Source organism: Phyllobates terribilis, unplaced genomic scaffold (genome assembly GCF_046119375.1).
Source record: "Phyllobates terribilis strain yellow unplaced genomic scaffold, ASM4611937v1 Scaffold_4__5_contigs__length_816908805, whole genome shotgun sequence".
NCBI classification, from domain to species: domain Eukaryota; kingdom Metazoa; phylum Chordata; class Amphibia; order Anura; family Dendrobatidae; genus Phyllobates; species Phyllobates terribilis.
In genome coordinates, this window is record NW_027362764.1 from 35,275,593 (window position 1) to 35,299,643 (window position 24,051).

Here is a 24,051-nt window from a genome sequence, read left to right on the forward strand (position 1 = left end):
ACTGCCCCTATGTACAAGAATATAACTACTATAATACTGCCCCTATGTACAAGAATATAACTACTATAACACTGCCCCCTAAGTACAAGAATATAACTACTATAATACTGCTCCCTATGTACAAGAATATAACTACTGTAATACTGCTCCTATGTACAAGAATATAACTACTATAATACTGCCCCCTATGTAGAAGAATATAACTACTATAATACTGCCCCTATGTGCAAGAATATAACTACTATAATACTGCCCTCTATGTACAAGAATATAACTACTATAATACTGCCCCCCATGTACAAGAATATAACTACTATAATACTGCCCCTATGTATAAGAATATAACTACTATAATACTGCCCCCTATGTACAAGAATATAACTACTATAATACTGCTCCCTATGTACAAGAATATAAGTACTATAATACTGCCCCTATGTACACGAATATAACTACTATAATACTGCCCCCTATGTACAAAAATATAACTACTGTAATACTGCTCCCTATGTACAAGAATATAAGTACTATAATACTGCCCCTATGTACACGAATATAACTACTATAATACTGCCCCCTATGTACAAGAATATAACTACTATAATACTGCTCCCTATGTACAAGAATATAAGTACTATAATACTGCCCCTATGTACACGAATATAACTACTATAATACTGCCCCCTATGTACAAGAATATAACTACTATAATACTGCCCCTATGTACAATAATATAACTACTATAATACTGCTCCTTATGTACAAGAATATAACTACTATAATACTGCCCCCTTTGCACAAGAATATAACTACTATAATACTGCCCCCATGTACAAGAATATAACTACTGTAATACTGCTCCTATGTACAAGAATACAACTACTATAATACTGCTCCTATGTACAAGAATATAACTACTATAATACTGCCTCCTATATACAAGAATATAACTACTATAATACTGCTCCCTATGTACAAGAATATACTATAATACTGCTCCTCAGTACAAGAATATAACTACTATAATACTGCCCCCTATGTACAAGAATATTACTGCTATAATACTGCTCCCTATGTACAAGAATATAACTACTATAATACTGCTCCTATGTATAAGAATGTAACTGCTATAATACTGCCCCTATGTACAAGAATATAACTACTATAATACTGCTCCTCAGTACAAGAATATAACTACTATAATACCGCCCCTATGTACAAGAATATAAATACTATAATACTGCTCCCTATGTACAAGAATATAACTACTATAATACTGCTCCTATGTACAAGAATATAACTACTATAATACTGCTCCATATGTACAAGAATATAACTACTATAATACTGCTCCATATGTACAAGAATATAACTACTATAATACTGCTCCTATGTTCAAGAATATAACTACTATAATACTGCTCCTATGTTCAAGAATATAACTACTATAATACTGCCCCTATGTACAAGAATATAACTACTATAATACTGCTCCTATGTACAAGAATATAACTACTATAATACTGCCCCTTATGTACAAGAATATAACTAATATAATACTGCTCCTATGTACAACAATATAACTACTATAATACTGCTCCTATGTTCAAGAATATAACTACTATAATACTGCTCCTATGTACAAGAATATAACTACTATAATACTGCCCCTTATGTACAAGAATATAACTACTATAATACTGCTCCTATGTACAAGAATATAACTACTATAATACTGCCCCTATGTTCAAGAATATAACTACTATAATACTGCTCCTATGTTCAAGAATATAACTACTATAATACTTCCCCTTATGTACAAGAATATAACTACTATAATACTGCTCCTATGTACAAGAATATAACTACTATAATACTGCCCCTTATGTACAAGAATATAACTACTATAATACTGCCCCTATGTTCAAGAATATAACTACTATAATACTGCTCCTATGTACAAGAATATAACTACTATAATACTGCCCCTTATGTACAAGAATACAACTACTATAATACTGCCCCTATATACAAGAATATAACTACTATAATACTGCCCCTATGTACAAGAATATAACTACTATAACACTGCCCCCTAAGTACAAGAATATAACTACTATAATACTGCTCCCTATGTACAAGAATATAACTACTGTAATACTGCTCCTATGTATAAGAATATAACTACTGTAACACTGCCCCCTATGTACAAGAATATAAATACTATAATACTGCCCCTATGTGCAAGAATATAACTACTATAATACTGCTCCCTATGTACAAGAATATAACTACTATAATACTGCCCCTATGTACAAGAATATAACTATTATAATACTGCCCCTATGTACAAGAATATAACTACTATAATACTGCCCCTATGTACAAGAATATAACTACTATAATACTGCCCATATGTACAAGAATATAACTACTATAACACTGCCTCCTTTGTACAGGAATATAACTACTATAATACTGCTCCTATGTACAAGAATATTACTACTACAATACTGCTCCATGTACAAGAATATAACTACTATAATACTGCTCCTATGTACAAGAATATTACTACTACAATACTGCTCCATGTACAAGAATATAACTACTATAATACTGCTCCTATGTACAAGAATATTACTACTACAATACTGCCCTCTATGTACAAGAATATAACTACTATAATACTGCCCCAAGTACAAGAATATAACTACCATAATACTGCTCCCATTGTACAAGAATACAACTACTATAATACTGCCCCAATGTACAAGAATATAACTACTATAATACTGCCCCTATGTACAAGAATATAACCACTATAATACTGCCTCTATGTACAAGAATATAACTCCTATAATACTGCTCCTATGTACAAGATTATAACTACTATAATACTGCCCCTATGTACGAGAATATAACTACTATAATATTGCCCACTATGTACAAGAATATAGCTACCATAATACTGCTACCTATGTACAAGTATATAACTACTATAATACTGCCCCTATGTGCAAGAATATAACTACTATAATACTGCTCCTATGTACAAGAATATAACTACTATAATACTGCTCCCTATGTACAAGAATATAAATACTATAATACTGCCCCTATGTACAAGAATATAACTACTATAATACTGCCCCTATGTGCAAGAATATAACTACTATAATACTGCTCCTATGTACAAGAATATAACTACTATGATACTGCCCCTATGTACAAGAATATAACTACTATAATACTGCCCCTATGTGCAAGAATATAACTACTTTAATACTGCCCCTATGTACAAGAATATAACTACTATAATACTGCTCCCTATGTCCAAGAATATAACTACTATAATACTGCCCCAATGTGCAAGAATATAACTACTATAATACTGCCCCTATGTACAAGAATATAACTACTATAATACTGCCCCTATGTACAAGAATATAACTACTATAATACTGCCCCTATGTGCAAGAATATAACTACTATAATACTGCTCCTATGTACAAGAATATAACTACAATAATACTGCCCCTATGTACAAGAATATAAATACTATAATACTGTCCCCTATGTACAAGAATATAACTACTATAATACTGCCCCTATGTACAAGAATATAACTACTATAATACCACTCCTATGTACAAGAATATAACTACTATAATACTACTCCTATGTACAAGAATATAACTACTATAATACTGCCCCTATGTACAAGAATATAACTACTATAATACTGCTCCTATGTACAAGAATATAACTACTATAATACTGCTCCTATGTACAAAAATATAACTACTATAATACTGCCCCTATGTACAAGAATATAACTACTATAATACTGCTCCTATGTACAAGAATATAACTACTATAATACCACTCCTATGTATAAGAATATAACTACTATAATACTACTCCTATGTACAAGAATATAACTACTATAATACTGCCCCTATGTACAAGAATATAACTACTATAATACTGCCCCCTATGTACAAGAATATAACTACTATTATACTGCTCCTATGTGCAAGAATATAACTACTATAATACTGCTCCTATGTACAAGAATATAACTACTATAACACTGCCTCCTTTGTACAAGAATATAACTACTATAATACTGCCCCTATGTACAAGAATATAACTACTATAATACTGCTCCTATGTACAAGAATATAACTACTATAATACCACTCCTATGTATAAGAATATAACTACTATAATACTACTCCTATGTACAAGAATATAACTACTATAATACTGCCCCTATGTACAAGAATATAACTACTATAATACTGCCCCCTATGTACAAGAATATAACTACTATTATACTGCTCCTATGTGCAAGAATATAACTACTATAATACTGCTCCTATGTACAAGAATATAACTACTATAACACTGCCTCCTTTGTACAAGAATATAACTACTATAATACTGCCCCCTATGTACAATAATATAACTACTATAATACTGCTCCTATGTACAAGAATATAACTACTATAATACTGCACCCTATGTACAAGAATATAACTACTATAATACTGCCCCTATGTACAAGAATATAACTACTATAACACTGCCTCCTTTGTACAGGAATATAACTACTATAATACTGCTCCTATGTACAAGAATATAACTACTATAATACTGCTCCTATGTACAAGAATATTACTACTACAATACTGCTCCATGTACAAGAATATAACTACTATAATACTGCTCCTATGTACAAGAATATTACTACTACAATACTGCTCCATGTACAAGAATATAACTACTATAATACTGCTCCTATGTACAAGAATATTACTACTACAATACTGCCATCTATGTACAAGAATATAACTACTATAATACTGCCCCTAAGTACAAGAATATAACTACCATAATACTGCTCCCATTGTACAAGAATACAACTACTATAATACTGCCCCTATGTACAAGAATATAACTACTATAATACTGCCCCTATGTACAAGAATATAACCACTATAATACTGCCTCTATGTACAAGAATATCACTACTATAATACTGCTCCTATGTACAAGATTATAACTACTATAATACTGCCCCTATGTACAAGAATATAACTACTATAATATTGCCCACTATGTACAAGAATATAGCTACCATAATAATGCTCCCTATGTACAAGAATATAACTACTATAATACTGCCTCTATGTGCAAGAATATAACTACTATAATACTGTCCCCTATGTAAGAGAATATAACTACCATAATACTGCCCCCTATGTACAAGAATATAACTACTTTAATACTGCCCCTATGTACAAGAATATAACTATTATAATACTGCCCTATGTACAAGAATACAACTACTATAATACTGCCCCTATGTACAAGAATATAGCTACTATAATACTGCCCCTATGTACAAGAATACAACTACTATAATACTGCCCCTATGTACAAGAATATAACTACTATAATACTGCCCCTATGTACAAGAATATAACTACTATAATACTGCCCCTATGTACAAGAATACAACTACTATAATACTGCCCCTATGTACAAGAATATAACTACTATAATACTGCCCCTATGTACAAGAATATAACTACTATAACACTGCCCCCTAAGTACAAGAATATAACTACTATAATACTGCTACCTATGTACAAGAATATAACTACTGTAATACTGCTCCTATGTACAAGAATATAACTACTATAATACTGCCCCCTATGTAGAAGAATATAACTACTATAATACTGCCCCTATGTGCAAGAATATAACTACTATAATACTGCTCCCTATGTACAAGAATATAACTACTATAATACTGCCCCTATGTACAAGAATATAACTACTATAATACTGCCCCTATGTACAAGAATATAACTACTATAATACTGCCCCTATGTACAAGAATATAACTACTATAATACTGCCCCTATGTACAAGAATACAACTACTATAATACTGCCCCTATGTACAAGAATATAACTACTATAATACTGCCCCTATGTACAAGAATATAACTACTATAACACTGCCCCCTAAGTACAAGAATATAACTACTATAATACTGCTCCCTATGTACAAGAATATAACTACTGTAATACTGCTCCTATGTACAAGAATATAACTACTATAATACTGCCCCCTATGTAGAAGAATATAACTACTATAATACTGCCCCTATGTGCAAGAATATAACTACTATAATACTGCCCTCTATGTACAAGAATATAACTACTATAATACTGCCCCCATGTACAAGAATATAACTACTATAATACTGCCCCTATGTATAAGAATATAACTACTATAATACTGCCCCCTATGTACAAGAATATAACTACTATAATACTGCTCCCTATGTACAAGAATATAAGTACTATAATACTGCCCCTATGTACACGAATATAACTACTATAATACTGCCCCCTATGTACAAAAATATAACTACTGTAATACTGCTCCCTATGTACAAGAATATAAGTACTATAATACTGCCCCTATGTACACGAATATAACTACTATAATACTGCCCCCTATGTACAAGAATATAACTACTATAATACTGCTCCCTATGTACAAGAATATAAGTACTATAATACTGCCCCTATGTACACGAATATAACTACTATAATACTGCCCCCTATGTACAAGAATATAACTACTATAATACTGCCCCTATGTACAATAATATAACTACTATAATACTGCTCCTTATGTACAAGAATATAACTACTATAATACTGCCCCCTTTGCACAAGAATATAACTACTATAATACTGCCCCCATGTACAAGAATATAACTACTGTAATACTGCTCCTATGTACAAGAATACAACTACTATAATACTGCTCCTATGTACAAGAATATAACTACTATAATACTGCCTCCTATATACAAGAATATAACTACTATAATACTGCTCCCTATGTACAAGAATATACTATAATACTGCTCCTCAGTACAAGAATATAACTACTATAATACTGCCCCCTATGTACAAGAATATTACTGCTATAATACTGCTCCCTATGTACAAGAATATAACTACTATAATACTGCTCCTATGTATAAGAATATAACTGCTATAATACTGCCCCTATGTACAAGAATATAACTACTATAATACTGCTCCTCAGTACAAGAATATAACTACTATAATACCGCCCCTATGTACAAGAATATAAATACTATAATACTGCTCCCTATGTACAAGAATATAACTACTATAATACTGCTCCTATGTACAAGAATATAACTACTATAATACTGCTCCATATGTACAAGAATATAACTACTATAATACTGCTCCATATGTACAAGAATATAACTACTATAATACTGCTCCTATGTTCAAGAATATAACTACTATAATACTGCTCCTATGTTCAAGAATATAACTACTATAATACTGCCCCTATGTACAAGAATATAACTACTATAATACTGCTCCTATGTACAAGAATATAACTACTATAATACTGCCCCTTATGTACAAGAATATAACTAATATAATACTGCTCCTATGTACAACAATATAACTACTATAATACTGCTCCTATGTTCAAGAATATAACTACTATAATACTGCTCCTATGTACAAGAATATAACTACTATAATACTGCCCCTTATGTACAAGAATATAACTACTATAATACTGCTCCTATGTACAAGAATATAACTACTATAATACTGCCCCTATGTTCAAGAATATAACTACTATAATACTGCTCCTATGTTCAAGAATATAACTACTATAATACTTCCCCTTATGTACAAGAATATAACTACTATAATACTGCTCCTATGTACAAGAATATAACTACTATAATACTGCCCCTTATGTACAAGAATATAACTACTATAATACTGCCCCTATGTTCAAGAATATAACTACTATAATACTGCTCCTATGTACAAGAATATAACTACTATAATACTGCCCCTTATGTACAAGAATACAACTACTATAATACTGCCCCTATATACAAGAATATAACTACTATAATACTGCCCCTATGTACAAGAATATAACTACTATAACACTGCCCCCTAAGTACAAGAATATAACTACTATAATACTGCTCCCTATGTACAAGAATATAACTACTGTAAAACTGCTCCTATGTACAAGAATATAACTACTGTAACACTGCCCCCTATGTACAAGAATATAAATACTATAATACTGCCCCTATGTGCAAGAATATAACTACTATAATACTGCTCCCTATGTACAAGAATATAACTACTATAATACTGCCCCTATGTACAAGAATATAACTATTATAATACTGCCCCTATGTACAAGAATATAACTACTATAATACTGCCCCTATGTACAAGAATATAACTACTATAATACTGCCCATATGTACAAGAATATAACTACTATAACACTGCCTCCTTTGTACAGGAATATAACTACTATAATACTGCTCCTATGTACAAGAATATTACTACTACAATACTGCTCCATGTACAAGAATATAACTACTATAATACTGCTCCTATGTACAAGAATATTACTACTACAATACTGCTCCATGTACAAGAATATAACTACTATAATACTGCTCCTATGTACAAGAATATTACTACTACAATACTGCCCTCTATGTACAAGAATATAACTACTATAATACTGCCCCAAGTACAAGAATATAACTACCATAATACTGCTCCCATTGTACAAGAATACAACTACTATAATACTGCCCCTATGTACAAGAATATAACTACTATAATACTGCCCCTATGTACAAGAATATAACCACTATAATACTGCCTCTATGTACAAGAATATAACTCCTATAATACTGCTCCTATGTACAAGATTATAACTACTATAATACTGCCCCTATGTACAAGAATATAACTACTATAATATTGCCCACTATGTACAAGAATATAGCTTCCATAATACTGCTCCCTATGTACAAGTATATAACTACTATAATACTGCCCCTATGTGCAAGAATATAACTACTATAATACTGTCCCCTATGTAAGAGAATATAACTACTATAATACTGCCCCCTATGTACAAGAATATAACTACTATAATACTGCCCCTATGTACAAGAATATAACTACTATAATACTGCCCCTATGTACAAGAATACAACTACTATAATACTGCCCCTATGTACAAGAATATAGCTACTATAATACTGCCCCTATGTACAAGAATACAACTACTATAATACTGCCCCTATGTACAAGAATATAACTACTATAATACTGCCCCTATGTACAAGAATATAACTACTATAATACTGCCCCTATGTACAAGAATACAACTACTATAATACTGCCCCTATGTACAAGAATATAACTACTATAATACTGCCCCTATGTACAAGAATATAACTACTATAACACTGCCCCCTAAGTACATGAATATAACTACTATAATACTGCTCCCTATGTACAAGAATATAACTACTGTAATACTGCTCCTATGTACAAGAATATAACTACTATAACACTGCCCCCTATGTACAAGAATATAACTACTATAATACTGCCCTTATGTGCAAGAATATAACTACTATAATACGGCTCCCTATGTACAAGAATATAACTACTATAATACTGCCCCTATGTACAAGAATATAACTACTATAACACTGCCCCCTATGTACAAGAATATAACTACTATAATACTGCTCCCTATGTACAAGAATACAACTACTATAATACTGCCCCTATGTACAAGAATATAACTACTATAATACTGCCCCTATGTACAAGAATACAACTACTATAATACTGCCCCTATGTACAAGAATATAACTACTATAATACTGCCCCTATGTACAAGAATATAACTACTATAACACTGCTCCCTATGTACAAGAATATAACTACTATAATACTGCTCCCTATGTACAAGAATATAACTACTATAATACTGCCCCTATGTACAAGAATATAACTACTATAATACTGCCCCCTATGTACAAGAATATAACTACTATAATACTGCCCCTATGTACAAGAATATAACTACTATAATACTGCCCCCTATGTACAAGAATATAACTACTGTAATACTGCCCCCTATGTAAATGAATATAACTACTATTATATTGCCCCTATGTACAAGAATACAACTACCATCATACTGCTCCTATGTACAAGAATATAAGTACTATAATACTGCCCTCTATGTACAAGAATATAACTACTATAATACTGCCCCCTATGTACAAGAATATAACTACTATAATACTGCCCCTATGTATAAGAATATAACTACTATAATACTGCCCCTATGTACAAGAATATAACTACTATAATACTGCTCCCTATGTACAAGAATATAAGTACTATAATACTGCCCCTATGTACACGAATATAACTACTATAATACTGCCCCCTATGTACAAGAATATAACTACTATAATACTGCTCCCTATGTACAAGAATATAAGTACTATAATACTGCCCCTATGTACACGAATATAACTACTATAATACTGCTCCCTATGTACAAGAATATACTATAATACTGCTCCTCAGTACAAGAATATAACTACTATAATACTGCTCCCTATGTACAAGAATATAAGTACTATAATACTGCCCCTATGTACACGAATATAACTACTATAATACTGCCCCCTATGTACAAGAATATAACTACTATAATACTGCTCCCTATGTACAAGAATATAAGTACTATAATACTGCCCCTATGTACACGAATATAACTACTATAATACTGCCCCCTATGTACAAGAATATAACTACTATAATACTGCTCCCTATGTACAAGAATATAAGTACTATAATACTGCCCCTATGTACACGAATATAAATACTATAATACTGCCCCCTATGTACAAGAATATAACTACTATAATACTGCCCCTATGTACAAGAATATAACTACTATAATACTGCTCCTTATGTACAAGAATATAACTACTATAATACTGCCCCCTATGCACAAGAATATAACTACTATAATACTGCCCCCATGTACAAGAATATAACTACTGTAATATTGCTCCTATGCACAAGAATACAACTACTATAATACTGCCCCCTATGTACAAGAATATTACTGCTATAATACTGCTCCCTATGTACAAGAATATAACTACTATAATACTGCTCCTATGTATAAGAATATAACTGCTATAATACTGCCCCTATGTACAAGAATATAACTACTATAATACTGCTCCTCAGTACAAGAATATAACTACTATAATACTGCCCCCTATGTACAAGAATATAACTACTATAATACTGCCCGTATTTACAAGAATATAACTACTATAATACTGCTCCTCAGTACAAGAATATAACTACTATAATATCGCCCCTATGTACAAGAATATAACTACTATAATACTGCTCCCTATGTACAAGAATATAACTACTATAATACTGCTCCTATGTACAAGAATATAACTACTATAATACTGCCCCCTATGTACAAGAATATAACTGCTATAATACTGCTCCCTGTGTACAAGAATATAACTACTATAATACTGCTCCTATGTACAAGAATATAACTACTATAATACTGCTCCATAAGTATAAGAATAAAACTACTATAATACTGCTCCCTATGTACAAGAATATAACTACTATAATACTGCCCCCTATATACACGAATATAACTACTATAATACTGCTCCTATGTACAAGAATATAACTACTATAATACTGCTCCTGTGTTCAAGAATATAACTACTATAATACTGCTCCTATGTTCAAGAATATAGCTACTATAATACTGCCCCTATGTACAAGAATATAACTACTATAATACTGCTCCTATGTACAAGAATATAACTTCTATAATACTGCCCCTTATGTACAAGAATATAACTACTATAATACGGCTCCTATGTACAAGAATAAAACTACTATAATACTGTCACTATGTACAAGAATATAACTACTATAATACTGCTCCTATGTTCAAGAATATAACTAATATAATACTGCCCCTTATGTACAAGCATATAACTACTATAATACTGCTCCTATGTACAAGAATATAACTACTATAATACTGCCCCTATGTTCAAGAATATAACTACTATAATACTGCTCCTATGTACAAGAATATAACTACTATAATACTGCCACTTATGTACAAGAATCTAACTACTATAATACTGCTCCTATGTACAAGAATATAACTACTATAATACTGCCCCTATGTACAAGAATATAACTACTATAACACTGCCCCCTAAGTACAAGAATATAACTACTATAATACTGCTCCCTATGTACAAGAATATAACTACTGTAATACTGCTCCTATGTACAAGAATATAACTACTATAACACTGCCCCCTATGTACAAGAATATAACTACTATAATACTGCCCTTATGTGCAAGAATATAACTACTATAATACTGCTCCCTATGTACAAGAATATAACTACTATAATACTGCCCCTATGTACAAGAATATAACTACTATAACACTGCCCCCTATGTACAAGAATATAACTACTATAATACTGCTCCCTATGTACAAGAATACAACTACTATAATACTGCCCCTATGTACAAGAATATAACTACTATAATACTGCCCCTATGTACAAGAATACAACTACTATAATACTGCCCCTATGTACAAGAATATAACTACTATAATACTGCCCCTATGTACAAGAATATAACTACTATAACACTGCCCCCTAAGTACAAGAATATAACTACTATAATACTGCTCCCTATGTACAAGAATATAACTACTGTAATACTGCTCCTATGTACAAGAATATAACTACTATAACACTGCCCCCTATGTACAAGAATATAACTACTATAATACTGCCCTTATGTGCAAGAATATAACTACTATAATACGGCTCCCTATGTACAAGAATATAACTACTATAATACTGCCCCTATGTACAAGAATATAACTACTATAACACTGCCCCCTATGTACAAGAATATAACTACTATAATACTGCTCCCTATGTACAAGAATACAACTACTATAATACTGCCCCTATGTACAAGAATATAACTACTATAATACTGCCCCTATGTACAAGAATACAACTACTATAATACTGCCCCTATGTACAAGAATATAACTACTATAATACTGCCCCTATGTACAAGAATATAACTACTATAACACTGCTCCCTATGTACAAGAATATAACTACTATAATACTGCTCCCTATGTACAAGAATATAACTACTATAATACTGCCCCTATGTACAAGAATATATCTACTATAATACTGCCCCCTATGTACAAGAATATAACTACTATAATACTGCCCCTATGTACAAGAATATAACTACTATAATACTGCCCCCTATGTACAAGAATATAACTACTGTAATACTGCCCCCTATGTAAATGAATATAACTACTATTATATTGCCCCTATGTACAAGAATACAACTACCATCATACTGCTCCTATGTACAAGAATATAAGTACTATAATACTGCCCTCTATGTACAAGAATATAACTACTATAATACTGCCCCCTATGTACAAGAATATAACTACTATAATACTGCCCCTATGTATAAGAATATAACTACTATAATACTGACCCTATGTACAAGAATATAACTACTATAATACTGCTCCCTATGTACAAGAATATAAGTACTATAATACTGCCCCTATGTACACGAATATAACTACTATAATACTGCCCCCTATGTACAAGAATATAACTACTATAATACTGCTCCCTATGTACAAGAATATAAGTACTATAATACTGCCCCTATGTACACGAATATAACTACTATAATACTGCTCCCTATGTACAAGAATATACTATAATACTGCTCCTCAGTACAAGAATATAACTACTATAATACTGCTCCCTATGTACAAGAATATAAGTACTATAATACTGCCCCTATGTACACGAATATAACTACTATAATACTGCCCCCTATGTACAAGAATATAACTACTATAATACTGCTCCCTATGTACAAGAATATAAGTACTATAATACTGCCCCTATGTACACGAATATAACTACTATAATACTGCCCCCTATGTACAAGAATATAACTACTATAATACTGCTCCCTATGTACAAGAATATAAGTACTATAATACTGCCCCTATGTACACGAATATAACTACTATAATACTGCCCCCTATGTACAAGAATATAACTACTATAATACTGCCCCTATGTACAAGAATATAACTACTATAATACTGCTCCTTATGTACAAGAATATAACTACTATAATACTGCCCCCTATGCACAAGAATATAACTACTATAATACTGCCCCCATGTACAAGAATATAACTACTGTAATATTGCTCCTATGCACAAGAATACAACTACTATAATACTGCCCCCTATGTACAAGAATATTACTGCTATAATACTGCTCCCTATGTACAAGAATATAACTACTATAATACTGCTCCTATGTATAAGAATATAACTGCTATAATACTGCCCCTATGTACAAGAATATAACTACTATAATACTGCTCCTCAGTACAAGAATATAACTACTATAATACTGCCTCCTATGTACAAGAATATAACTACTATAATACTGCCCGTATTTACAAGAATATAACTACTATAATACTGCTCCTCAGTACAAGAATATAACTACTATAATATCGCCCCTATGTACAAGAATATAACTACTATAATACTGCTCCCTATGTACAAGAATATAACTACTATAATACTGCTCCTATGTACAAGAATATAACTACTATAATACTGCCCCCTATGTACAAGAATATAACTGCTATAATACTGCTCCCTGTGTACAAGAATATAACTACTATAATACTGCTCCTATGTACAAGAATATAACTACTATAATACTGCTCCATATGTATAAGAATAAAACTACTATAATACTGCTCCCTATGTACAAGAATATAACTACTATAATACTGCCCCCTATATACACGAATATAACTACTATAATACTGCTCCTATGTACAAGAATATAACTACTATAATACTGCTCCTATGTTCAAGAATATAACTACTATAATACTGCTCCTATGTTCAAGAATATAGCTACTATAATACTGCCCCTATGTACAAGAATATAACTACTATAATACTGCTCCTATGTACAAGAATATAACTTCTATAATACTGCCCCTTATGTACAAGAATATAACTACTATAATACTGCTCCTATGTACAAGAATAAAACTACTATAATACTGTCACTATGTACAAGAATATAACTACTATAATACTGCTCCTATGTTCAAGAATATAACTAATATAATACTGCCCCTTATGTACAAGAATATAACTACTATAATACTGCTCCTATGTACAAGAATATAACTACTATAATACTGCCCCTATGTTCAAGAATATAACTACTATAATACTGCTCCTATGTACAAGAATATAACTACTATAATACTGCCACTTATGTACAAGAATCTAACTACTATAATACTGCTCCTATGTACAAGAATATAACTACTATAATACTGCCCCTATGTACAAGAATATAACTACTATAACACTGCCCCCTAAGTACAAGAATATAACTACTATAATACTGCTCCCTATGTACAAGAATATAACTACTGTAATACTGCTCCTATGTACAAGAATATAACTACTATAACACTGCCCCCTATGTACAAGAATATAACTACTATAATACTGCCCTTATGTGCAAGAATATAACTACTATAATACTGCTCCCTATGTACAAGAATATAACTACTATAATACTGCCCCTATGTACAAGAATATAACTACTATAACACTGCCCCCTATGTACAAGAATATAACTACTATAATACTGCTCCCTATGTACAAGAATACAACTACTATAATACTGCCCCTATGTACAAGAATATAACTACTATAATACTGCCCCTATGTACAAGAATACAACTACTATAATACTGCCCCTATGTACAAGAATATAACTACTATAATACTGCCCCTATGTACAAGAATATAACTACTATAACACTGCCCCCTTTGTACAAGAATATAACTACTATAATACTGCTCCCTATGTACAAGAATATAACTACTATAATACTGCCCCTATGTACAAGAATATAACTACTATAATACTGCCCCCTATGTACAAGAATATAACTACTATAATACTGCCCCTATGTACAAGAATATAACTACTATAATACTGCCCCCTATGTACAAGAATATAACTACTATAATACTGCCCCCTATGTACATGAATATAACTACTATAATATTGCCCCTATGTACAAGAATACAACTACCATCATACTGCTCCTATGTACAAGAATATAAGTACTATAATACTGCCCTCTATGTACAAGAATATAACTACTATAATACTGCCCCCTATGTACAAGAATATAACTACTATAATACTGCCCCTATGTATAAGAATATAACTACTATAATACTGCCCCTATGTACAAGAATATAACTACTATAATACTGCTCCCTATGTACAAGAATATAAGTACTATAATACTGCCCCTATGTACACGAATATAACTACTATAATACTGCCGCCTATGTACAAGAATATAACTACTATAATACTGCTCCCTATGTACAAGAATATAAGTACTATAATACTGCCCCTATGTACACGAATATAACTACTATAATACTGCCCCCTATGTACAAGAATATAACTACTATAATACTGCCCCTATGTACAAGAATATAACTACTGTAATACTGCTCCTTATGTACAAGAATATAACTACTATAATACTGCCCCCTATGCACAAGAATATAACTACTATAATACTGCCCCCATGTACAAGAATATAACTACTGTAATACTGCTCCTATGCACAAGAATACAACTACTATAATACTGCTCCTATGTACAAGAATATAACTACTATAATACTGCCCCCTATATACAAGAATATAACTACTATAATACTGCTCCCTATGTACAAGAATATACTATAATACTGCTCCTCAGTACAAGAATATAACTACTATAATACTGCTCCCTATGTACAAGAATATAAGTACTATAATACTGCCCCTATGTACACGAATATAACTACTATAATACTGCCCCCTATGTACAAGAATATAACTACTATAATACTGCTCCCTATGTACAAGAATATAAGTACTATAATACTGCCCCTATGTACACGAATATAACTACTATAATACTGCCCCCTATGTACAAGAATATAACTACTATAATAATGCTCCCTATGTACAAGAATATAAGTACTATAATACTGCCCCTATGTACACGAATATAACTACTATAATACTGCCCCCTATGTACAAGAATATAACTACTATAATACTGCCCCTATGTACAAGAATATAACTACTATAATACTGCTCCTTATATACAAGAATATAACTACTATAATACTGCCCCCTATGCACAAGAATATAACTACTATAATACTGCCCCCATGTACAAGAATATAACTACTGTAATACTGCTCTTATGCACAAGAATACAACTACTATAATACTGCCCCCTATGTACAAGAATATTACTGCTATAATACTGCTCCCTATGTACAAGAATATAACTACTATAATACTGCTCCTATGTATAAGAATATAACTGCTATAATACTGCCCCTATGTATAAGAATATAACTACTATAATACTGCTCCTCAGTACAAGAATATAACTACTATAATACTGCCCCCTATGTACAAGAATATAACTACTATAATACTGCCCGTATTTACAAGAATATAACTACTATAATACTGCTCCTCAGTACAAGAATATAACTACAATAATACCACCCCTATGTACAAGAATATAACTACTATAATACTGCTCCCTATGTACAAGAATATAACTACTATAATACTGCTCCTATGTACACGAATATAACTACTATAATACTGCCCCCTATGTACAAGAATATAACTGCTATAATACTGCTCCCTGTGTATAAGAATATAACTTCTATAATACTGCTCCTATGTATAAGAATATAACTGCTATAATACTGCCCCTATGTACAAGAATAGAACTACTATAATACTGCTCCTATGTACAAGAATATAACTACTATAATACTGCTCCATATGTACAAGAATAAAACTACTATAATACTGCTCCCTATGTACAAGAATATAACTACTATAATACTGCCCGCTATATACACGAATAAAACTACTATAATACTGCTCCTATGTACAAGAATATAACTACTATAATAGTGCTCCTATGTTCAAGAATATAACTACTATAATACTGCTCCTATGTTCAAGAATATAACTACTATAATACTGCCCCTATGTACAAGAATATAACTACTATAATACTGCTCCTATGTACAAGAATATAACTTCTATAATACTGCCCCTTATGTACAAGAATATAACTACTATAATACTGCTCCTATGTACAAGAATATAACTACTATAATACTGTCACTATGTACAAGAATATAACTACTATAATATTGCTCCTATGTTCAAGAATATAACTACTATAATACTGCCCCTTATGTACAAGAATATAACTACTATAATACTGCTCCTATGTACAAGAATATAACTACTATAATACTGCCCCTATGTTCAAGAATATAACTACTATAATACTGCTCCTATGTACAAGAATATAACTACTATAATACTGCCCCTTATGTACAAGAATATAACTACTATAATACTGCTCCTATGTACAAGAATATAACTACTATAATACTGCCCCTTATGTACAAGAATATAACTACTATAATACTGCTCCTTATGTACAAGAATATAACTATTATAATACTGCCCCTATGTTCAAGAATATAACTACTATAATACTGCTCCTATGTACAAGAATATAACTACTATAACACTGCTCCTATGTTCAAGAATATAACTACTATAATACTGCTCCTATGTGCAAGAATATAACTACTATAATACTGCCCCTTATGTACAAGAATATAACTACTATAATACTGCTCCTATGTACAAGAATATAACTACTATAATACTGCCCCTATGTTCAAGAATATAACTACTATAATACTGCTCCTATGTACAAGAATATAACTACTATAACACTGCTCCTATATTCAAGAATATAACTACTATAATACTGCTCCTATGTGCAAGAATATAACTACTATAATACTGCCCCTTATGTACAAGAATATAACTACTATAATACTGCTCCTATGTACAAGAATATAACTACTATAATACTGCCCCTATGTTCAAGAATATAACTACTATAATACTGCTCCTATGTACAAGAATATAACTACTATAATACTGCCCCTTATGTACAAGAATATAACTACTATAATACTGCTCCTATGTACAAGAATATAACTACTATAATACTGCCCCTTATGTACAAGAATATAACTACTATAATACTGCTCCTCAGTATAAGAATATAATTACTATAATACTGCCCCTATGTTCAAGAATATAACTACTATAATACTGCTCCTATGTACAAGAATATAACTACTACAATACTGCCCCTTATGTACAAGAATATAACTACTATAATACTGCTCCTATGTACAAGAATATAACTACTATAATACTGCCCCTTATGTACATGAATATAACTACTATAATACTGCTCCTATGTACAAGAATATAACTACTATAATACTGCCCCCTATGTACAAGAATATAACTACTATAATACTGCTCCTATGTACAAGAATATAACTACTATAATGCTGCTCCTATGTACAAGAATATAACTATTATAATACTGCCCCCTATGTACAAGAATATAACTACTATAATACTGCTCCTATCTACAAGAATATAACTACTATAATGCTGCTCCTATGTACAAGAATATAACTATTATAATACTGCCCCCTATGTACAAGAATATAACTACTATAATACTGCTCCCTATGTACAAGAATATAACTACTATAATACTGCTCCTATGTACAAAAATATAACTACTATAATACTGCTCCTATGTACAAGAATATAACTACTATAATACTGCTCCTATGTACAAGAATATAACTACTATAATACTGCCCCTATGTACAAGAATATAACTACTATAATACCGCCCCTATGTACAAGAATATAACTACTATAATACTGCTCCTATGTACAAGAATATAACTACTATAATACTGCTCCTATGTACAAGAATATAACTACTATAATACTGCCCCTTATGTACAAGAATATAACTACTATAATACTGCTCCTATGTATTAGAATATAACTACTATAATACTGCCCCTTATGTACAAGAATATAACTACTATAATACCGCCCCTATGTACAAGAATATAACTACTATAATACTGGTCCTATGTACAAGAATATAACTACTATAACACTGCTCCCTATGTACAAGAATACAACTACTATAATACTGCTCCTATGTACAAGAATATAACTACTATAATACTGCTCCTATGTACAAGAATATAACTCCTATAATACTGCTCCAAAGTACAAGAATATAACTTCTATAATACTGCCCCCTATGTACAATAATATAACTGCTATAATACTGCCCCTATGTACTGTAGAAGAATATAACTACTATAATACTGCACCCTATGTACAATAATATAACTACTATAATACTGCCCCTATGTACAAGAATATAACTACTATAATACTGCCCCTATGTGCAAGAAAATAACTACTATAATACTGCCCCTATGTACAAGAATATAACTACTATAATACTGCCCCTATGTGCAAGAATATAACTACTATAATACTGACCCTATGTAAAGAATATAACTGCTATAATACTGCTCCTATGTACAAGAATATAACTACTATAATACTGCTCCTATGTACAAGAATATAACTACTATAATGCTGCTCCTATGTACAAGAATATAACTACTATAATACTGCTCCTATGTACAAGAATATAACTACTATAATACTGCCCCTTATGTACAAGAATATAACTACTATAATACTGCTCCTATGTACAAGAATATAACTACTATAATACTGCCCCTTATGTACAAGATTATAACTACTATAATACTGCTCCTATGTACAAGAATATAACTATTATAATACTGCCCCTATGTTCAAGAATATAACTACTATAATACTGCTCCTATGTACAAGAATATAACTACTATAACACTGCTCCTATGTTCAAGAATATAACTACTATAATACTGCTCCTATGTGCAAGAATATAACTACTATAATACTGTCCCTTATGTACAAGAATATAACTACTATAATACTGCTCCTATGTACAAGAATATAACTACTATAATACTGCCCCTATGTTCAAGAATATAACTACTATAATACTGCTCCTATGTACAAGAATATAACTACTATAATACTGCCCCTTATGTACAAGAATATAACTACTATAATACTGCTCCTATGTACAAGAGTATAACTACTATAATACTGCCCCTTATGTACAAGAATATAACTACTATAATACTGCTCCTCAGTACAAGAATATAATTACTATAATACTGCCCCTATGTTCAAGAATATAACTACTATAATACTGCTCCTATGTACAAGAATATAACTACTATAATACTGCCCCTTATGTACAAGAATATAACTACTATAATACTGCTCCTATGTACAAGAATATAACTACTATAATACTGCCCCTTATGTACATGAATATAACTACTATAATACTGCTCCTATGTACAAGAATATAACTACTATAATACTGCCCCCTATGTACAAGAATATAACTACTATAATACTGCTCCTATGTCCAAGAATATAACTACTATAATGCTGCTCCTATGTACAAGAATATAACTATTATAATACTGCCCCCTATGTACAAGAATATAACTACTATAATACTGCTCCTATGTACAAGAATATAACTACTATAATGCTGCTCCTATGTACAAGAATATAACTATTATAATACTGCCCCCTATGTACAAGAATATAACTACTATAATACTGCTCCCTATGTACAAGAATATAACTACTATAATACTGCTCCTATGTACAAAAATATTACTATTATAATACTGCTCCTATGTACAAGAATATAACTACTATAATACTGCCCCTATGTACAAGAATATAACTACTATAATACTGCCCCTATGTACAAGAATATAACTACTATAATACCGCCCCTATGTACAAGAATATAACTACTATAATACTGCTCCTATGTACAAGAATATAACTACTATAATACTGCTCCTATGTACAAGAATATAACTACTATAATACTGCCCCTTATGTACAAGAATATAACTACTATAATACTGCTCCTATGTATTAGAATATAACTACTATAATACTGCCCCTTATGTACAAGAATATAACTACTATAATACCGCCCCTATGTACAAGAATATAACTACTATAATACTGGTCCTATGTACAAGAATATAACTACTATAACACTGCTCCCTATGTACAAGAATACAACTACTATAATACTGCTCCTATGTACAAGAATATAACTACTATAATACTGCTCCTATGTACAAGAATATAACTCCTATAATACTGCTCCAAAGTACAAGAATATAACTTCTATAATACTGCCCCTATGTACAATAATATAACTACTATAATACTGCCCCTATGTACTGTAGAAGAATATAACTACTATAATACTGCACCCTATGTACAATAATATAACTACTATAATACTGCCCCTATGTACAAGAATATAACTACTATAATACTGCCCCTATGTGCAAGAAAATAACTACTATAATACTGCCCCTATGTACAAGAATATAACTACTATAATACTGCCCCTATGTGCAAGAATATAAGTACTATAATACTGCCCCTATGTAAAGAATATAACTGCTATAATACTGCTCCTATGTACAAGAATATAACTACTATAATACTGCTCCTATGTACAAGAATATAACTACTATAATGCTGCTCCTATGTACAAGAATATAACTACTATAATACTGCTCCCTATGTACAAGAATATAACTACTATAATACTGCTCCTATGTACAAGAATATAACTACTATAATACTGCTCCTATGTAGAAGAATATAACTGCTATAATACTGCCCCCTATGTACAAGAATATAACTACTATAATACTGCTCCTATGTACAAGAATATAACTACTATAATACTGCCCCTATGTACAAGAATATAACTACTATAATACTGCCCCTATGTACAAGAATATAACTACTATAATACCGCCCCTATGTACAAGAATATAACTACTATAATACTGCTCCTATGTACAAGAATATAACTACTATAATACTGCCCCCTATGTACAAGAATATAACTACTATAATACTGCCCCTATGTACAAGAATATAACTACTATAATACCGCCCTTATGTAGAAGAATATAACTACTATAATACTGCTCCTATGTACAAGAATATAACTACTATAATACTGCTCCTATGTACAAGAATATAACTACTATAATACTGCTCCTATGTACAAGAATATAACTACTATAATACTGCCCCTATGTACATGAATATAACTACTATAATACTGCTCCCTATGTACAAGAATATAACTACTATAATACTGCTCCTATGTACAAGAATATAACTACTATAATACTGCCCCCTATATTTAAGACTATGGCTGTGTGCCCACAATGCGTTTTTTAAGCGTTTCCTCAGCGGCAAAAACGCTTCAGAAACGCTTAAAAAACTCTTGGTAGAAGGTCTGCCATGTTCCCCAATGATAATCCGCCTGTGCTGTGCACATGCTGTGGATATTTCCGCTGCGGATTATCATTGCGGAAAAAAGCGCAGCACTACCAATTATTTTGCGGAAGTGCTGCGTTTTCGCCTCCATTGACTTGCATTAGTACCCGCCAATTCCGCAAGACTGCATCTGTACTTGCGTAATTGGCGCGTTCTAATGTGTGGATGGTACCTGGGTGTAGAGGAGAGGAGAGTCTCATCCACACAGGTACCATTAAAAAAGTGGTAAAAAAGGAATAAAGTAAAAAATAAATGTATGCTTACCTTCTGGCGGCCCGCGCTGCGCTCCTCCTTGCTTCCCGGCACTTCGCGATGGAATGAAGGACCTGCGCTGACGTCAGAGTCATGTGACGGGTCACGCGACGCTGACGTCGGCAGGTCCTTCACTCTACCGCTGC

The 24,051-nt window shown here is 31.6% G+C and overlaps 1 protein-coding gene across 1 annotated transcript in view; it reads left to right on the plus strand.

Moving 5' to 3' along the window:
- The window catches only part of CRHR2 (corticotropin releasing hormone receptor 2), a 544,351-nt gene that overhangs the window by 100,360 nt on the left and 419,940 nt on the right, over window positions 1-24,051 (plus strand). The window lies entirely within an intron of this gene.